At 36.1% G+C, this 19,438-nt stretch overlaps 1 protein-coding gene across 1 annotated transcript in view; it reads left to right on the forward strand.

The window, feature by feature from the left end:
- The first annotated feature begins 137 nt into the window (after positions 1-137).
- The window catches only part of LOC128022284 (forkhead box protein J3), a 91,985-nt gene continuing 72,684 nt past the window's right edge, over positions 138-19,438 (forward strand). The window contains exon 1 of the mRNA XM_052609659.1: positions 138-396. The gene's annotated coding sequence lies outside the window, so the exon portion shown is untranslated. The remainder of the gene's footprint in view (positions 397-19,438) is intronic.

A 19,438-nucleotide genomic window follows, 5' to 3' on the forward strand; every position in this document is an offset into this window, starting at 1 on the left:
TGGTATGGTTGTGCTGAAGAAAAGCCATTTATGAATTTCATGATAATGCTTGTACACTAAAGGCACTACTTTCCGGCTGCAAAGCCTGTCGCAGCTTGGTACAGTGGGCCGTTCTCCGGCTAATGTCCAAAAGTAGTTCCGGATTTTTGATCCGCGCAGTCCCCGGATGTTAGCTATTCAGAGAGAAAAACGAAAAGAGCGAGAGAGAGGCGGAGAAGCTAGGAGACGCCACGGACAAACCGGTAAAGGGATTGCGGGTCTCAAACCCACGATAAACACGGAGAGCAGAGGCTTGTTTCGGGGAGAGAGAGGGAGCTGTTATCGAAAAAAGGAAGGGGAGGGGACGGCTAACTTTGACAGACCTGCACTGGCCTCCAGGAGCGGACACGAGCCCGGGTGAGTGCGGGTGAACGTTACAAGCTCGCGACATGGAGCTTGCGAAGTTGAAGTCAGGGCCCGCGAAAAATGGACGGCTTTAAATATTAGTTATGTGGTGCTTAAGTTCTGAGCAGAGCGGAAGGACGGACGTTCAGGCCTCAAGTGGTATGCCGCTGCCGCCGTTGGTCGGGGGCAGGTGGGGACACTGCATGCTCCACTGTCACAGCAGAACAAGTTTAGTTAGCAAGCAGCTAGCCCAGTAGCCGCCAATACGTTTTTTTTTTGTCAAACAGGCAACGAGAGTGAGCTGCTAATTAGCCGCCAGCTTTACTTTAGCTCGCCTGCTATTTGACTTGCAATATTTGTGTTTGAAACTCGGTCAGTAAGCCGAGCTGGAAGGGAACTGCCAAACGAGCAACTTTTGGTCCTGTCAACTAACAGTAGTTGGAGGTGGAGGCCGTATCTATTAATATTTTGGAAACAGACGTGCGGCAGCTGCGTGTCATTTTAAATACAAATCCTGGCCATGTTGTGGTGCCATTAAGATGCATATATCCTCAGGTTTTTTTTAGTGTGACTTTATGGAGTTGTGCATGAGTTATTTACCTCTCTGTCTGCATATGCTGGATGAATTAGCCCTATAAGTAAATTTGATGACAGGTTATAATAATAGTTCTGATCATACATTGAGCAATATTTGGAAGATTGTATTCATATCATATATAGACAGACTGTCATATTATCTAGTCAATGCAAGACTAGTCCCCCGTCTGTTTAGCTGCTGGAATGTGACGCACTGTGTGTCAGTTATTTGGATGTTCCCCTTTAGCTGCTGCAAGAACAGACCTCTGCTTTCATATTGTGCTCTGAATGAGATCTTGTTGTTTATATCGCGATGTCTAACGTAAAGTTTATAATTTTACATTAAGGCAAGACACACACCACAGGCAAATATGGTAACTGGATATCACTATACTTCCCCAGTTGATTAATATACAATTTGGCAATTGTTTTGTATTCCAGTTTTTGTGCAAATGAGGTGTAATATAATTAAATGTGCACTTATTTGCGTAGTTGCATAATTTAATTCTTGTATCGTTTTGTTGAAGAATTAGAGTTCAAATTTATAGAGCGATTTTTTTTTTTTTTTTTTTTTTTTGGTATCTTGATCACTTCATAAATCAGATAATACTGACCACAGTATTAAAATGTTATAAACAGTCTGGTAAAAGATATGTATTGTAATTAAATTCTACAGATGCAAAAGAAAGAAAGAAAAAATATATATAATTTTGGGTGATTTTTTTCACCTTGTATGAAAGAAGACATGTTATAGAAGCAATAAAAATCTAATATCTCAAAATTGACCAGTGCATGAAAAGACAATTGTTTTGACTGTTGTGTCTTGTCCTATGTTGGCAATGACAGCTTTTCTGCATATTTTTGCATGCATGTTACATTTGTATTGGCCTGATGAGGATTGAGCAACAGCATTTAACGAGTTATGATATTTTCCCCCCTCCTCATTCACTTAGAGAGTAAAGTACGAATGGAGAGACTGTTGAATTATGTACTAGCATGCTTAAAATATTGAATGATGGACATATGTGAACTACCCGGGACATATTTTCCCCACCCAGTCAGTGTAGCAGTACAATAGTGTGAAAGATTCACGTTAGCACCAGACTTGTTTGTCTTTGGGTTGTCAGCCCACAGAACGCAGAAAATGATTGAACCATCAGTTGCCTGTCAGAACATGCCTGGTGGTTTTTGTGCTGAAACTGCTGCCTTTTAGTATTTACAATTATTGCATTAAGAACATTTGTATAAAAGATAATATGAGTCATGAAACTTATGCTGTACATTTTGATCTATGTAATGTTCTGTACATTTGTGTTGATGTAAAATGGCAGAATAGCAGTATATATGATTTCATTAGCATTTGTTAGATGAACGTAGGCCCATTTTATGAAATATGGTACATAGATATTAGAAAACACTAACAAGGTGAAAGATGATTTTAAGAATACAGGAAAAACCTATAAATGTATTACCAGGTAATACCTGTTTAGTTTGAATCATTTCAATTATATAAAGAAAAAAATAAAGCACCTGAAATATTAGTATGTTTAAAATATGTTGATTTAAAAAAAAAAATAATATGGTTCACATCATTACTATTTTCTAATATTTTTTTTCCAATATGTTCATGCATATATGAGGAGGACATGAAATGCAATTTTTTTTTGTTTTGTTTTTTACTTCAGTTTTAAATGCTGTCTTAAGCAAAGGTATTACCCCTGAAGTGTCTTTTATTTTTCTTCTTGTTCTGTATGTTGTTCATTAGTGATTAGCTAAATAGTCTGGAATGGGAGCTGTTAAAGAACATGAGCATGGCATCTGTTGTAGCGTACCATAACTGTTCCCATGTCAGGATCTGACGAGGCCTTCGCTGCAGTATTGCATACAGACTTGTCTCCGTCTTGCCCTCAGGCATCAGTGGGCATCCTGCCGCTATGTGTAAACTCACCTGGAAACTGCTGGCTTTATGCATTCCACCTACTTTATCATCACTAAAGGCGCCATAGGCTACATGCCAAATAGGGCATTGTATGGAGCTTTAGATCTTTGGTGACTGTGTTATTAATTTTTATACATGGGAGCTATACGGTGTTCAGTGTAATGAGTTGTCTTTACCATTACACTATTTACAGTGTTTTCTGAGGCATTAGCATTTTTTTATTTTTTCCCCTCTGCTGAATTGGTTGATGAGATTTTGTCCCACATTTAGAAAAGTTAAGCCTTTCTCCAGCTGTGCTGCAAAAACATCTGTTCTTTTACATTTGTGTTGTGTGAAACCAGTGTATCAAATTCTATCTTTTTCTGTCTGGTTGCAACAAGTGGTTTGCTTGCCATTTTCTCCATAAAATTTTCACAATCAGACAGATTTTAGTTTGTGGTGTTGAAATTCCTGTAATGACTTTGAATTAGCAGCAAGGCCTGTGCAGATTGAGCAGTCTTGACGTGAGCAAAGAAGAGACAGCCCCTCACCTTTCGCATACCAATATCTCATCTGGAATGCAGTGGTGGCCCTTTGCCCAGCCCTGTCGAGGCTTTTAATTTCCCCCCATGTTGAAGTGATTATTTAAATGGCTGTCCGTGAGATGAAGTTATCAGACTCCTGTTCGTAAATGGGGTCCAGGCAAGCTAAATGCATGGCTTCCCCTGCTCAGAAACTGCCCATCAGGTAACCACTTGTTTGATTGCTCCTACGCTCCCCCTGGTGATGACATTAAATATCTGGATTAAAATGCTTTTTGTTACTTTTCTGTGCTTTGTACTTTCTTGTTTACTTTCTGCAGCCCTCAGTGATTGTCAGTATTGCATGTTGGTTCTTGTTAGTCCTAGAAATTGCTATGACTTAAAGAACATAGCACTCTTGCAATGCTGGTATTTAATTATTAATTCATGTTTTTTAGTCAAATGCAGAATCATTAACATTTTGGTAAGAAGTGTTAGTTCAGACAAGCTGCCATCATTAATATTACTGTACTTTTTCAGGATATTCTCTTTTCCTTTTATATCAGGGATGTGATAGAACATAGTCTGAGATTGAAAGACTACTTAACGTTTTGATATCTCAATTTCAATCGATTTTCATGTTGAATGTCAATTGAAAAAAAATAAGATTACTCAAGATTGATCTTTTAGTCTATCAGTGTAAATAATGAATTAAGAGACCAAGATTCTGAAAGGGTTTTACCATAAGGTCTTTTGGCCTGCAAAAGCAAAACTCATGCTCAGGATGCTAAAGTGTGCTTTAAGAAGTTTTGTATCTTTTGTCACCAATTACGTTTTACTTGTCAGTTGTACGAAATTAATCTGTTCTTGGACAACTGGTCAACCATTTTGGTCTGTGTCTATTTTCATTGTCCATTTAAGGCTGTTGCAACAACGCCTTCCAATCCGAGGCTCTTGTTGTGGTAAGAAACTATATAGAGCTTTGCTTTGCTTTGCTAGTCGTAAAAGTCAGAAAAGATGCATCATTAGCAAAGCCGTTCATTGCTAGAATGCAGATGAGCTATGAAGACATTTATCTCAGATTCCAATTTGAATCTTATTTGCAGTCATATTGTGTGAGCCCACTTTTTCATGTTTAAAAAGTCTCTTTATGTGAAAGATCACTGGGGGATAATTGCACTTAAGTGAACCTCATTTAGAACTGACCAGAGCAATTACAGTAACTGCAGTTCCAGGCATTTTTGGGCCACTGGTTGCTAGTGTTGCAGTTTCAGGCTATGATCAGATTTGAAAATGTATTGATGTTGAATAGCAGGAAAAATTTTAAACATATTAATTCTCATGAATGACAATTAAAATAATTTAGCGCTTACAAAAAAAGAAAAGAAAAAAAAGAGCTTTTCACAAGGTGTTACAAGGTGAGCTGAAGCCAACACAGTTTCCCTGGGGCTTTTGGGAGCTATTTTATTATTAATGGTATTCAGGAGCCAAATTTCGAGTTTTGCTCAGCTGGGTGCTTTAATCTATTTTTGCTGTAAATTAATGAATTTTTAAAGAGCTCCTCACTAGATATGGGTGAATATGGGAATGCTGCACTGGTTCAGAGTTTTTCAAACCCCCGCCCTCCACCCCTGGGAAGAGGAGCACAGATCTACAGAAGCACTACACTTTCATTTTTTATTAATGCTGAAATTCACTGCTAGAGCTCTACCAGTCTCTCTATGTACAGAGAGCTTTGTTAGATGTTGGTCTGTGCTGTGCTGCACTGGTGGATCCAACAGCAGTTGGAAATCCAGATATGCAGTGGAGTGGACAGATTATGTGTCATCCGCCCCCAATACCTGGCTGGAGACCCATTCTGCCTTCCAGATCAAGTTTTTCATGAGTGCAAACGTGGCCTTGGCTGCCTGTTTTTGCTCATGTGTTGGTTTGACTAACCTCGTCCCCAGTCTACTGTAGCATTTTGTGGTCTCAACAGGTTGCATGCAGTCAGTCACTTTCATTAACCATGCAGTGTTACCAATTTGACTACACATTCCCTCTGTTCACCACAGGCACGTCATTGAAATTTGTGGGGATATACCTTGGTGTATGTTCATTTTTTTCAGTATGACTGCAGAAAAATTTCTTGCTGCATTGCCTATTTATCCTTGGCAAATCACTCACAGTAGAATTGGAGGACTTTTTGTGTCTTTTGTCTCTTAAAACCATAGAGCAGCACAGTGTTTTTTCACTTAGTGCCTGCTAAAGGTAACAAACGCTGTGAGCAGGGAAAGGGTTTTACCTAGATTACACAGCTTAAGTAATCATAATCAAGCTTGGCTAATACCATTTAATAACCATTTTAATTACTTTAGCTTACTGCACACTCATCTGTAGTTACAATTGCACTTCTGGAGAAGCCCCTAATAACTTGCTAAAGATGGACAATTATCCATGCTCTGTGCTCTGAGAGCAATTTCTGCCCAGTTCCCTCCATGTTTTGGTTCATTTCTCCCATATGAAAGTCTTTGAGTAGCCAAAGCTGTAATGCAAACATTCGTCTGATTAATAAAGCTAATGGGTTTAGTGTAGTGGAAATGTTCAAGTTTTGTTTTTAAAGTTGGCTTTAAATGAATCAAATTTTAATTTTAAAAGGTGTTGCATTTATTATTGATTTCAAAACATTTTTTAAAAGGATTTAAAGCTCTTAATGCTTCACCTTTTAAGTTATAATTTGACATGGTATTATGCTAATTGGGGAACTGAACAATGCTTAAGGTCATTTTTCTGAAGCAGCGAAATTTATTTTAACAGTTTATTTTAAGTAAATCAAGTAAATCTCAATACCACAGTGTTGCGTTTCTTCCTCTCCTTGAGAAATGGTTAAGTTTTAGAAATGTTGCATCATAAAAATGTTTGCTGGTTGCAATAAGTGTTCTGAAGGAATACTCAATGTTATTCTTGATCGGAGTAGAATGTAAATGCTTCATAGCCTGACCAGTGAAGTAGCACCATGTGATGTTTGCCTAGAACTGGTGAAGTAATATTACAGTTAGTGCTGTCAGAATTGTAATTTTTTGTAAGTTTAGTTAGTGTAAGTTTAATATAAACTACTGTTGTTAAAGTGTCAGTGAGATTGTCATTCCTTCTTTAATGGAGGACATTTAGAGATTATATATTATTTGACCATTATTTCTCAAACTTTCCTTTGTAATTTTATGCATTTTTGTATTCAAATGATTTTTAGATTTTTTTTTATGCTAGATTTTTAGATTTATTAAGTATGCTAACTTAAGTGTTCAGTGATCCCTCCTATCTCAGTAATCATGTACAGGCGATTATATTATTACGGTTCAACAAAACCATTTTGCATAATCTTGTCTGGTCAGTCTGAGCTGCTCTTGTCTTTGACCTTCTCACCTGTCTTCTGATTAAGATGTGTTTACAGCATCATTACAGGCCTGCTGTGGTTTTCATCATAGGTAAAACTGGCACAGAGAGTGTTTAATGTATTTAGCACACTACTGAGATCAAGTTACAGTGTTGTCGTTCTCTTGTGATGTATTTAATGTTTTCAACCTTTTGACTCCATTGACTTATAGTTTCTGTTGCACTAAATCGTTCTTAACATTCTTCTTAAAAGGGAATGATTCTGTCATTATGCTTCAAAAAGTCCTTGAATGAAGCCAAAGTGCTCAGTGAAACTGGGGGAACGGATCTTTAAGATGATGTAACTGACACTAAAAGTGATTTCTGCCTCCCCCTCGAAGCCCCCTTCTGCTCCTGACGTCTCACACTTGTGCATTCAACTGGCTTCTCTCACTTAACAAACAAGAGTTCTGTGGAGAATGCCTCATGTTACTCAAATGAGTCATATTTCCTTTGGACTCTGTGCTGCTCCCTTTGCACAGCTTGAATTAACTTGAGATGGGGGAGGGGCACGCTCATCCCTGCTTGACTCCAAAGCTTTTGGAGGCTTGGTCAGTGCTGTTGGCCCTGTGTTGGTGTGTCAGTGATGAGACATGAGCTACACTGATCAATAGGTCTTTAGAATGCCAGATCCCTTGGTGGCTGACACTACCGACATCGGGTTGGGCTGGCTGAGTCATCGTCTCTTAAATAGGCCGACTGGAATCCTAGCCCTTGGAGTGACCCCGCCAGTGGCTGCCTGAGAGGAGGAAGCAGCACCTGGTGTCTACACTCACTTTTATGATGTTCTGTTTGTTTGTTTTTGTTTGGAGTCCAGCTATACATGTTGGTGATAATAGTTCAGCATTGATAATTCAGTTTGGAAGTGTCTAGTTTTGTGTGGTTGTTGTAGGGCCGCTCAATTATGGCAAAAATGAGGGGGCCATATGACCAAAACTTTATATGAGTGATTTATTTAAAGATAGTGATGCATATCAAATATGTATTTCCTGTAAATAAGGTTGCTATGACATCTACATTTTAGAGACCAGCAGAATTTCAAACAAACAAAGTCCTCAAAATTATTGAAAATAATTAAACTGTCAGTAATAAAAAAAAAAAGCAAAGGAACAAATGCAATAGAATTAAAAGATACGAATAAAACATACGGTTAATGTTTTTGTATGCAAGTCTCAAGCAGTATGATTATTTCATTTATTCACTATACTGTTTATTATTAAGGTCTCATTTCAGTTTTAGTTTGGCTCTAGTTTTGTATTTATTGCAGTTTATAAGAAAAGGTTCATGTAGCGTGGTACAGCCTTCTACAGAAATGAATAATCAAATGTAAAATGAAACATTACACGTGTAGTTTCATTTTTAACACTTTACATTCATTTATTACATGACCAATGAAGGTATACATGAATAATCACCAAGTGCAGCATTTTGACATTTTTGCATGTAATGGACCGTTTAGGCTCGCACCTTGATCTAAAAGATGACTTTACATGTCCGAGTTCTCCTCCGTCTCGGAGCGCATATCTTTCGATCCTCGAGGAGCAGTGCAAGTTCTTTTTAATGCTTTTAAAATCATGAATAAATATACTTTGATAAATCAAGTACGTCCCATTTTGCAAATGTCAAATTTCATGATTTTACTGATAGAGTTTAGAGTTGGGCAGTCTGTCTAGTAATAATGCAAACTATTCTAATAATAGTACAAAGACCTACTTTTAATTAATTCAACATTTGATAAATTCCGTGACATCCCTCGTTAAACTGTAAATTCTGTTTTTATGATTGGATTCCGCGATTCCGTCCATGTTTTCTGTATCGTGGAAATCCTATGGCCCTACAGTAGACATCTGCCTGCTGTTCGCCCGATGCCTTAAAACCGAGGTATCTCCATATAATGGAGCCAGTGGCCCTTTTTTTTTTAGGCTAGTTCTGTAGCCTCCGGTCTACACGCGAGTCAACACGCGAGGGGAGGGGGAACAAAATCAAGGACAGGGGCGAGCACAGCACAGAGAAGGCAAACAAGCAAAGTGGCAGAATCAGAATTAAATATAAACAATATATCAATATATACGAAATGTCAAAATCCATATCGTGTTTAAAAAATATCAAGATATTTCCCACCCCAAATATAAAAATAAAGAACAAATATAAAAATAAAACACTATATAAACTGATTCCTAAAGTAACTTTATTACATTTCTTCAGTCAAGAGCAGTGTTTTGTTGTTTTATTCATGTTAAAGGAATAGTTCACCCAAAAATAAAAATTCAGTCAGCTGTCTGTTAATTCTGTCATAGTTTTATTTTTATACCACCATCTACTCACTCAAAAGTGGTTTTAAACCTGAATGATTTTCTTTCTTCTTCTGGACACAAATGCTATCTTGAGGAACATGGAAAACCAAACAGTTGCTGGTCCACAGTGACTTCCATAGTATTTTTTGTTACTATCAAATTCAGTGTGGACCAGCAACTGTTTGGTTACCCACATTCTTCAAAATTTCTTATTTTGTGTTCAGCACTAGAAAGAAATTAATACAGGTTTGGGACAACGTGAGAGTGAGTAAATAATGACAGAAATTAAATTTTAGGGTGATCTATCTCTTGACAGTAATGACAGTAGGCTGTATGTTTAATAGGCCTGCTGTCTCTTTAAGACCTGCACGTATTTAATATACAGGTACGTGTATGTTTTTATCTCAACGGTTTACTTTCATTTTAGACATAACCAACTTGAGTCTACCTTGTGTGTTTTGACAGTATAAGCCCAAAATACGTTTAACTTACTTCAATAATCAGGCGCTGTTTGACAGGCTTTAACGCATGCACTTCGGGTGTATGCAAATAATGAGAGCATAACTCTACCACTGAGTAAACACTGCTGTGAATGCATGTGGCATTGTACAGTATACGACAGAGGCGCCAGAACTGCTGCTGATAAAATGTGCGCTATAGTACGATACTATTGATATTTCTTCAAAAGCAGATCGTGGAGACATTTTATTTCGCGCACACCTAAATCAGATGTAGGTCAGTACAATTAAATCAAAACGCGACATGAACTAGTATCTGTGAATATTAATCCAGCATCTTCTGTGTGCCTCTGTGTGAATAAATGGTGCAGATGCCCAGTTTCATTTAGCACACACACACACGCGATGCTTGTGGTATTTTCGGCCTCTGCTGCCTCAATATGAGTACATGAACAGATCAACATAATCTCAAAAACTGCTCTGAGAGTCACTTCATGAGCATGTTACGGTTTCATTTGAGAAAAACTATCAAGTCAAACTAATCAAACAATAAAAAAAAACAAAATAAAAAAAATGTCCAAACTGTTAGAAATCTCTTGAGCTCGTCCTCCCGAGTGCATTCTCAGCAGCAGGTGCGTGAGGCATCGTAGTCTTCTTGCTTTATGGCAGATCGCAGACATATAAGTGCATTACTGTCACCTATCTCTCAAATGGACCATTGACACTCCCAATTGAGATTATAAATAGAGTGCCAATGGTCCATTTGAGAGGTAGGTGACAGTAATGCACTTATAAGCAATCCGTTATATATACTTTATCATTATGTAAATTGTTTTATTGGACAACAAGGGGCAGGATGTGTAAAATAAATAAATAGATATTTAATCCACATAGAAAAATGTAGAAAATGTTATGTTAGATATAATTTTTTTGGCCATATCGCCCCAGCCCTACATACACTGCCATTCAAAAGTTTTGAGGTCAGTAAGATGATTTCTGATAAAATTATTTCTGGAGGATCATGTGACACTGAAGCCTGGAGTAATGGCTGTTTCAGCTTTGCTAAGACAGCAATAATATTTGAAAATATATTAAAATGGAAAAGTTCTAATAATTCTTCACAATACTAATTTCACTGTATTTCTTTGTTCATATAAAGTAGTTGCAGTGAGCAGAGACTTCTTTTTAGGAAAAAAAAAAAATTGTACAGGCCCAAATGGAAGCGTGTTTATCAATATTGCTGTTTATTGCTTTATATTGATATTGGTGCATATGACTGTAAATGAAAATCTCAGCCAGCCCAAATGTGTCTTAACACTCCAGGGGAGGCTATGAGTTAAAGATCTAATTTTACATGTTTCATCTGCTGTAAGAAATTCATAGGTATTTAATGTTTTTGGAGGAGCAGTGTGCCGATTTGTGGACTGGCTTTAAAACTGTTAAAACATGACCCCTTTGCCAAATAGCTTAAATCAGAAAGGCTCTTGCTTTCCCATACCTGCACTATTTGGTTTCTTGCCAGAATTGGTGAGTCACTGGAGACTGAATTACCTACTTTTAATGTCTTCAAGGAGTGCCAGAACGTGTTTTCCTTTTTTATAGAATAGAGAATAGAGTGGATAAATAAGGGCCTTAAACACATTTTTAGATTCAGGACTATGCCTATAAGCTGTGCCAGTATGTACATCACCTCACAGAAATTGAATGGCAAACTTTAAATAATAATTTGTAACCGTTGTCTGAACATGAAATCTGGACCATTCAATAGTCTGCTTTTTATCAAATTTGTGTCCCCTATCCACCCTCCCAGAGCAAGAAGATCATTTTGCATCTCCGGCATGCAGGATTTTCAAAAGTATGGTTTGGTCTTACTACCCATGAGAGGAAATCAAACGCTATGAAGGGAACGCAGTGTTAGGGGATTTCCTAAGACCATCCTTCTCTGTTTTACAGGATGATGGGTCTTGCGTTGCACAGTGAGACTTTGAGTAAAAGACATGACATTGGCGATGTGACGATAAGTCATACTGTAAAAAAAACAAAAAAAATAATCTTGCTAAATTAAATCTGCTCTCATTTAAACTTGAAATAACACTCCCTTTTTAAATGGTACTTTGAACCACTAATTTCTGTATCCAGGTTTTTGTTTTCTCACTTTGAATCAGAGACTAATTTGAGCTGAATGCGGCTTCTTGCATGCTTTTCCTCTTTTTCAAGCGTCTGTGTCTTTGATGTCATCTGCTGTGAACCCTGCAGCTTCATCTGACATGAGTAGTCGTGTTTTTATTCATTTAGTCTGATGTTTTTAAATACGGTTTGATTCTTCCACATTCCCATCTTGATTTACTGTCCCATTAACATGCAAAAGAGGATGTTGCTTGTAAAAGCTGCTGTGCAGTAGGGGGTCGCAGACTTTTTCATAGGGTGCTTAATAGCTGGACATTGTGACCCAGTGCTAGCTGCATTTTTTTTTTTTAAACAGTTATTTTGTTTAAAAGCTTTATGTGAAAGCCTACAAGACAGCAGTATGAAAGTAGCAAATAGGATCTGCAAATAATGGTATTTTTGCCTGTCATTCAATTTTTTGCTTTGAACTTTAAGTTGAGGTTTTTTGCTAGTAAGCAAGCATGCTTTCATTTCAAAGTGGCTGATGCCCAGTCAATTGAGATTGTGCTGTATGTAAATCTTATTATTTTCATACTAAAGAAAGTAAATCAATTTGAAGTTGTGATTTTTCTTTTATATAACTATAAATCTGAGATTTCTTTTAACAGGGAGTTGTGAAGCCTGTCAGAACCTGATTAGGAACTTGGGATAAAACAATTAAAAATGTGTGTCCAATCAACCCTCTATGGACACCTTGGGAATTGAGTTGCCATTGGCTAGTAATTTCTTTTTGGTTTACTCTCGAGACTGATATACATATTATGTATAATACTGTATATGTAAAATGGCACAACTTTTTAAATATCTGAAAGTGCACTCTTAACATCAGTCAGTCAAGGATTATAATATGATATTAATATTATGACAATCAAGTATTATTCAATGATAGAACTTTAGTAATTAGAATTACAAATTGGTAACCATGCATGAATGCATAGACATATTAACTGAGTTTAGGACTGGTGGTGGTGCTTTATTGGTTTCTTTAAAAAAATAATAATATACTCATAGGATATTGATATGATAATAGTAATAATATATGTTATTATAATTACTGTTTCTAAAATTAATTATAAAGCATATGATTTCAGATGAATCATGTAACGCTGTAATGTTTAAAATTCAGCTTTGCATCACATGAAAACATAATTTAACATATATTAAAACAGAAATACATTATTTTACATCGTAATACCAGTAATACTGTGCCATATTACTGTTTTGTTCTGTATTTTTGATCAAATAAATGAAAGGTTGATGAGCAAAAGATATGCAATGTTTAAAACACTTTTGACAAGTACTGTTCTTCTGTATGATAATAGAAAACTGGGTAGCAGAAAGAGCATCACAGCTCACAAGCTAGTTTGTACTAGGGCTGTCAAAATTGCTCAAAAATGACGTTTGAATATTCCCTCTAAACTCGAACTATTCGAACATCTGGTTGCGCATGTTGTCAATGACGCGCATTATGTCAATAACAGGACGAAATAATACAAAGAGACATAACTACTTGTATAGGTAGTCTATTTAAGTTTTAACAAAGATGACAACGTATTACCTACACAAAAACAAGGAAATCAACTAATGGCCCAGACTGCAGAGCTCATGCTCTCTCACCCTCACGTTCTCTGCGCATAATGGTTTAAATGAACAAACTAATTTTTGTGCAAGCAATTTAAGGTCGCGACTGTTGTCCCAAATATAGCAGGCTTCATTCAGTGATTGAAACAATATTATTAATATTAATTGAAGTTTTACAGCATATAGAACTGACATTGAATGCTCCGAGCGAGCTGTGCTGTGGTAAACATGGAACTTTTCCTTGACATGAAATGATAAATAATCAAATCTCGGTACCATTGCTTGAAAGAACTCCCCGAACCCTGCCCCATCCGCGATACTGATCGGTCTCATGTCCTTACAAATGAACGAAATTGTTATCCGTTATGGCCTCTTGTTGTATTGCAGACAACGAGCTTGCGGCGGGCGATGCAAAGTAACATTAAGTGTCAAGACGTGACTGTTTAGCTGGAGTTCCACACATTATGCCATGCTCATTTGGGTGCACATTTTTGAGATGTGACCTCATGTTGCTAGTGGTCGAATGGTATGCTAACTGTATCTTAAATAGCTTGCATACAATCTTTTTATTTATCATTAAACATTTATCTCGTGGGTCAACAATTTTACCTCACTTTCTCTGCTGCGGTCGAGTTGGGCTCTGCACTTGCTGGCATCTTCCATAAAGACGTGTCAACTTTCAGCAGTGATGCTGTGCCAGACAGTGCGACTCCTGTGACCTGTCCCTGAACCCTCAGGTGCGCTAGCGCGCCCACTCACAAAGCAGACAACCATGCCTCTACTACCGCGGGCGTTTTTTTTCCCCATTTTTTTTTTTTTATTAGAATATTAATTTTCACCTTCGAAATTCGTTTTTTTTTTTATACTATTCAAATACATATTCGAGGGGGTTTTGCAACCCTATTTGAGATTCCGGTTGTGTGCGTTCACTTGAACTGATTTGATGTAATCGAAATGGGGACAATAATAGGTGAGCACCAGCCAATGAGATTGCAGTTTTAGTTCTGTCCATTACAGGAGAAAGTGGCAGTTTTTAAAGCAGAAAAAATCCAAAGGAACTCTGTTTTTCACAGGAAAATACAACTAAAAATGTATGTAAGACTATCTCCCTCTCTGCTCTTACCAAAGCGATGGCGTTCACAGTACATTAAATACAGGTGCGCTGTGCATCCATTGAGATGAACTGAGAAATATCACTGATCACTTGACCGAGAATGAAACTCTGAAGCAAGTGTTTGGCGAGTGATATATAAGATATATCTGTGATAAACATATACATATCCTCCAACTCACACACTGCAGAGTAAAATCTAAGAATTTATTAGCCAGTGGCTAATATTAGACATAATTTAGTCACACAAAGGGAAGATTTAGTAGCATATATGAGTGTTTTACTCGCAATGTAGAGAGCTTTCATTGTGATGTATTAACTGTTAATTCTGGTGATGCAAAGCAAAATTTTCAGCAGCCATTACTCCAGTCTTCAGTGTCGCATGATCCTTTAGGAACCATTATAATATGCTGATTTGCTGCTCAAAGTATTTTTTCCTTTTTTACGATTCTTTGCTCAAGAAACATTTCTTATAAATTTTTTTTTTGGTAAATAATAATAATCGTGTTGCTTAATATTTTGGGAAACTGTTGCATTATTTCATTTTAGATTTTTATTTTTAAATAAAAAAAAATTATATGATATTTAAATTATATGATATATAAATCTTTTGTAATATAATTTGTCTGTCATTTTTGATTGATTTAATGCATCTATGCTGAATTAGAGTTTTGATTTCTGAACCTAAAGTTTTGTTGTATCACACCTATACAAATCAAAAAAAAAAAAGAAAAAAAAAAAGGAAATATCCACTATTGCACAGCATGAAATTAAAATCTCTCTAATATCAGCCGACATGGTAATGATATATCTTGCATCACTAACTCCTACTGGAAGCCAACATCAGAGTGACTCAGTGACCTTCAGCAATTTAACCTCTGTCATTGCTAACAGCATTTGTTATTTTGGATGTTTTTGGTAGTCAACTAAATGATAGCCAAGTGACATTTGGCAAAGTATGATCAATTAATAACCTTTCTACTTGTTTCTTATTGGTGAAGAACACACAAATGTTTGCCTCAAAACTTCTCCCTTTATAAAATGTTTAAAGCACCACACAACTTTAGAGTGCTGGAAGCTTTTGAGATGTCAATACTAATATATGGCTCCTGGTGTCTGATAATGGCAGGTCAGCAGTTTGCACTAGAAATCCTCTGTTCTGAATGAGTCATGCTGCCTGCCACATGACGTGTGACTTCTGCCAAGTGAGTCATCTGAAACAGACATCACTGTAAAATGTAAGTTGACTTTACTTAGAAAAAGTGAGGAAACCGATTGCCGTAAAATTTCCAAGTAGTGTGTTAATTTTAAGTTTGCATAAATTAATTTTTACAAAAAACTTCATAAAGTATACTTAAGTACTGTTGAGTGTTGACTTAAAATAATTTGTTGTTAACTTCTTATTAGTGTTCCCATTACTTGGAATATATTAGAAAACTGATTGCCTTAATATTAGCAAGTAAGCTAAAAACATGAAGTAAAATATTTTTTATTGTCTACAGGCAGTACAGGGTACCAAACAATGTGATTCAAGCACAGCTAAATTCTGAAGTGTTTTTTATATATATACATGCATTGAAGCGCAAAAAGCAAACAAAAATGTGCAGTGTAGGGCTAGGCGATATATCTAACGATATGATCATTTGCATTTAGTCAGTAAATCTGGTTCCATGATTACCACTAAATCACCATCACCTGCTTTCAAATGGAGCAGCATTTAATAGACAGAGCCGTAGATCACTGACAAGCTACGCAATATTGCTTTCATATTGCGTATTCATCGAAGGTGATAGTGAACATGATATTGCGTAGCTAATGATCTACATCTCTATTAAATGCTGCTCCATTTGAAAGCAGGTGATGCCGATTTAGCGGTAATCACGGAACCAGATTTACTGACTAAATCCTCTATCAAGGATCCTGACTGTTTGACAATATTTGAGATGAAACTAACAATCAGTTTTATTGGAAAATTTAAAAGTGATAATGCAAAAATTAAAAGTTTCACAATATTACATTGTTCTAAATGTAGAAAAACATTTTCGAACAAAGTTCAACCATGTATAACTTAGGTTAAAATAATTTTTAAATGTTTGTGCAAATACATGCCTAAAGGGAAATTTCACCCAAAACTGAAAATGTACTCTCCAGTGTCATTCCAAACCCACAAGATTATTCTTTGTCTTTCAAAGACTGCTTTTAAGGAAACCTTCTGTTCCTTCACTGAAAGTCCAGGTAACCAAAATATTTTTATTTCTTCAGATTTTAATTGAGTGAATATGATTTGTTTAAATGCACCTTAATGACCTTTGGAATATATTTGAAGTTTTGTTTAACTGGATGGTCAACAAAAGGACAGAAACCTCTCAGATTTCATAAAAAATTACTTGATTTGTGTTGAAAAAGACCAAAAAGTCAACCAAACCAAAGTCTTATGTGTTTGTAATGACATGAGGGTGAGCAAAATGACAGAATTAACATTTTTGGCAACAGTGGATTTTTAGTTACTGTAGTTTTGGTTTCAGAGATTTGTGTCCAATGTAAAGAGAGTCTCAGTCGAAGATTAATATCAAAGTTGTACTTGAGCTGTAAAAACAATCCAAATGCCAACACAGTCAGAATCCGATGGAAATCTTGGGTATGTCACATTCAGTAGCAAGATTACAATTCAAATGAGCTCACTAATATACATGTTACTTGAAGGATTTTGGACCATTATCTTATGCTCCATGTACAACTAACAGAGACAAACAATGGTCATTAAGTATTGTGTAGAAATTAGACAAAATTAATAGTACAATTATGGCAGAACATGCATATTACCATGTATAAGGGCTTAAGTTAAAAAATGAAATAAATTCAGAGGCTGCTAATCTGGTGCAGGGTAAGAGTTGACTGAAGTGTAATTGATAGCCTATATGTGATGCGTGTAGGATTTTTGAATGAAACAGAAAAAGGTACTTGCCAAAATTGTTTTGAAAAACTTCGGATGTTTCTTCTCTGAGAGGAAGGCCATGAAGAACTGCTGTGCTCTGGAAAGAAAGGTTAAAACACAGAATGAAATATCAACGTAGTTAATATATTAGTTAATATGACAGTGAAACAGTTTAGTTTAAGAAAGAAGCATTGAAGCTTAACACATTTAACTTAATAAAGAATTTCATAATGCTTCAAAAGGAGAGCTCTCTTTTCGCAAAATAAATAAAAAATCCAATACTTACATTTCCATTGCATGACTCATTTCACAATAAGCTCTGCAAATAAAGAAAACAATATTAACATGCAAAAATATTACTATACTCTTATGCATCTTTTTATCTACAAATCTTTGTGTGGAGTTAAATTTAATCTTAATTTAAAATATATAGATTATAAAACAGCCTGTACAATACATTCAAGATAACATTACAACATATATCAGTAAATTCTCCTTCATTCATGAAAAAAGGGGTAGGGAGCAGATGTATAGGAAGCATTTTGAAAACATGAACACTTCCATGAATTAGAAAACTTAGGTCAGAACAGCTTTACAAACAATTTCATTTAAGCACAATTTTTTTTTTTTTACTCCTATTGCATGAATGAGTCCCAATAAAAAGAATAAAACACAAAAATGTTAATTGATTAAAAACTTGCCATCAAAGATCAGTGATGCCAGACTGTTGATTTTGATTGGCACAATCCTACAATTGGATTGAAATAACATCACATTCAATGTAGATATGCATCGCTTCCATATTTAATCTAATTATTATAAGGTCGTTTTATGTATAATAACGGAGCAATTAAAAAAATATGACAAACATGAGCTGACCCACCTTTACATATGTGCTTCCCCCGTCAGAATTACATTGCAGATCGACTCCACCTATTGGTGGAACTGCGCATGACCAATTGTAAACGTTAAAAATACTAATTATTTTAAGTACAGCTTACTTTTAAACCATTTAGTTTAATAACTTTCTGTGCTAAAACATTTAACTTAAGTTTAACACAAAACATTAAACTTAGTAAGGTCCACAAACGTATTCAAAACAAGTTAAAGCTGAAGTAGGTAACTTTTGTAAAAATATATTTGTGAAACCTGTCATTATGTCCTGACAGTAGAATATGAGACAGATAATCCGTGAAAAAATCAAGCTCCTCTGGCTCCTCCCAGTGGTCCTATTGCCATTTGCAGAAATTAATACGCTCCCGGGAAGAAACAACCAATCAGAGCTGCGGTCCGTAACTTTTTTTGCGTTCAAGATTTACAAAATGTATATAATAAGAGAGTACAACATGAATCCATTTTCCAAACCGTGTTTTTAGCCTGTTCTGAATCATTAGGGTGCACCTATAATAAGTGTTTATATTCTGACTATTTTAGATTGCTTCGGGGGTACCGCGGCGGAGTAACCCAGTACCGTTGTGATTCTTCGTTGACATAAACAGAGAGAAGTAGTTCCGGCTACAATGTACTTCCGCAAGACGCAAGCAGTTCTGTTTATTAACCACTAGAGCGTCAAAAGTTACCGACTGCAGCTTTAATTTCACTTAATTTTATTAGTAAGATCATCAGTTGCATTTTACAGTGATCGAGGATTCACAGGAGTCAAATCTTCTATGTTAAACGATCGAGTATGGTTTCTTTATTTCGGGCGGTTAAAGTAAGAGGATAAAATAATAGAAATAAAAAAATTTTCTTCAAATATACTTGGCCGTTAAAAAAATTGGGCAACCCGCCCAAGTACAGTGTGGGAAACACTGCTAACAATTCTAATAATAATAATCATATATTTTCTTGTCCATAACTACATGCAGTATATTTTTACAATGAGGAGACATACCAGCTCAGATCTGCAACCACAAAGCTCTCATTTCTTTATTGGCTTATTTGAAAACTCCCCATGAGATTGTGTGATATTGACCTGGCATGATTCACTGTTGTCTTGTTTATTAGCTGTGATGATGGTTGTTGTTGCAGATTTTTGATTGGTGAGTGTGTCCCCTTTAAGTTCCTGCCTTGTTATGCCACT

Source organism: Carassius gibelio, chromosome A11 (assembly GCF_023724105.1).
Source record: "Carassius gibelio isolate Cgi1373 ecotype wild population from Czech Republic chromosome A11, carGib1.2-hapl.c, whole genome shotgun sequence".
Classification (NCBI taxonomy): domain Eukaryota; kingdom Metazoa; phylum Chordata; class Actinopteri; order Cypriniformes; family Cyprinidae; genus Carassius; species Carassius gibelio.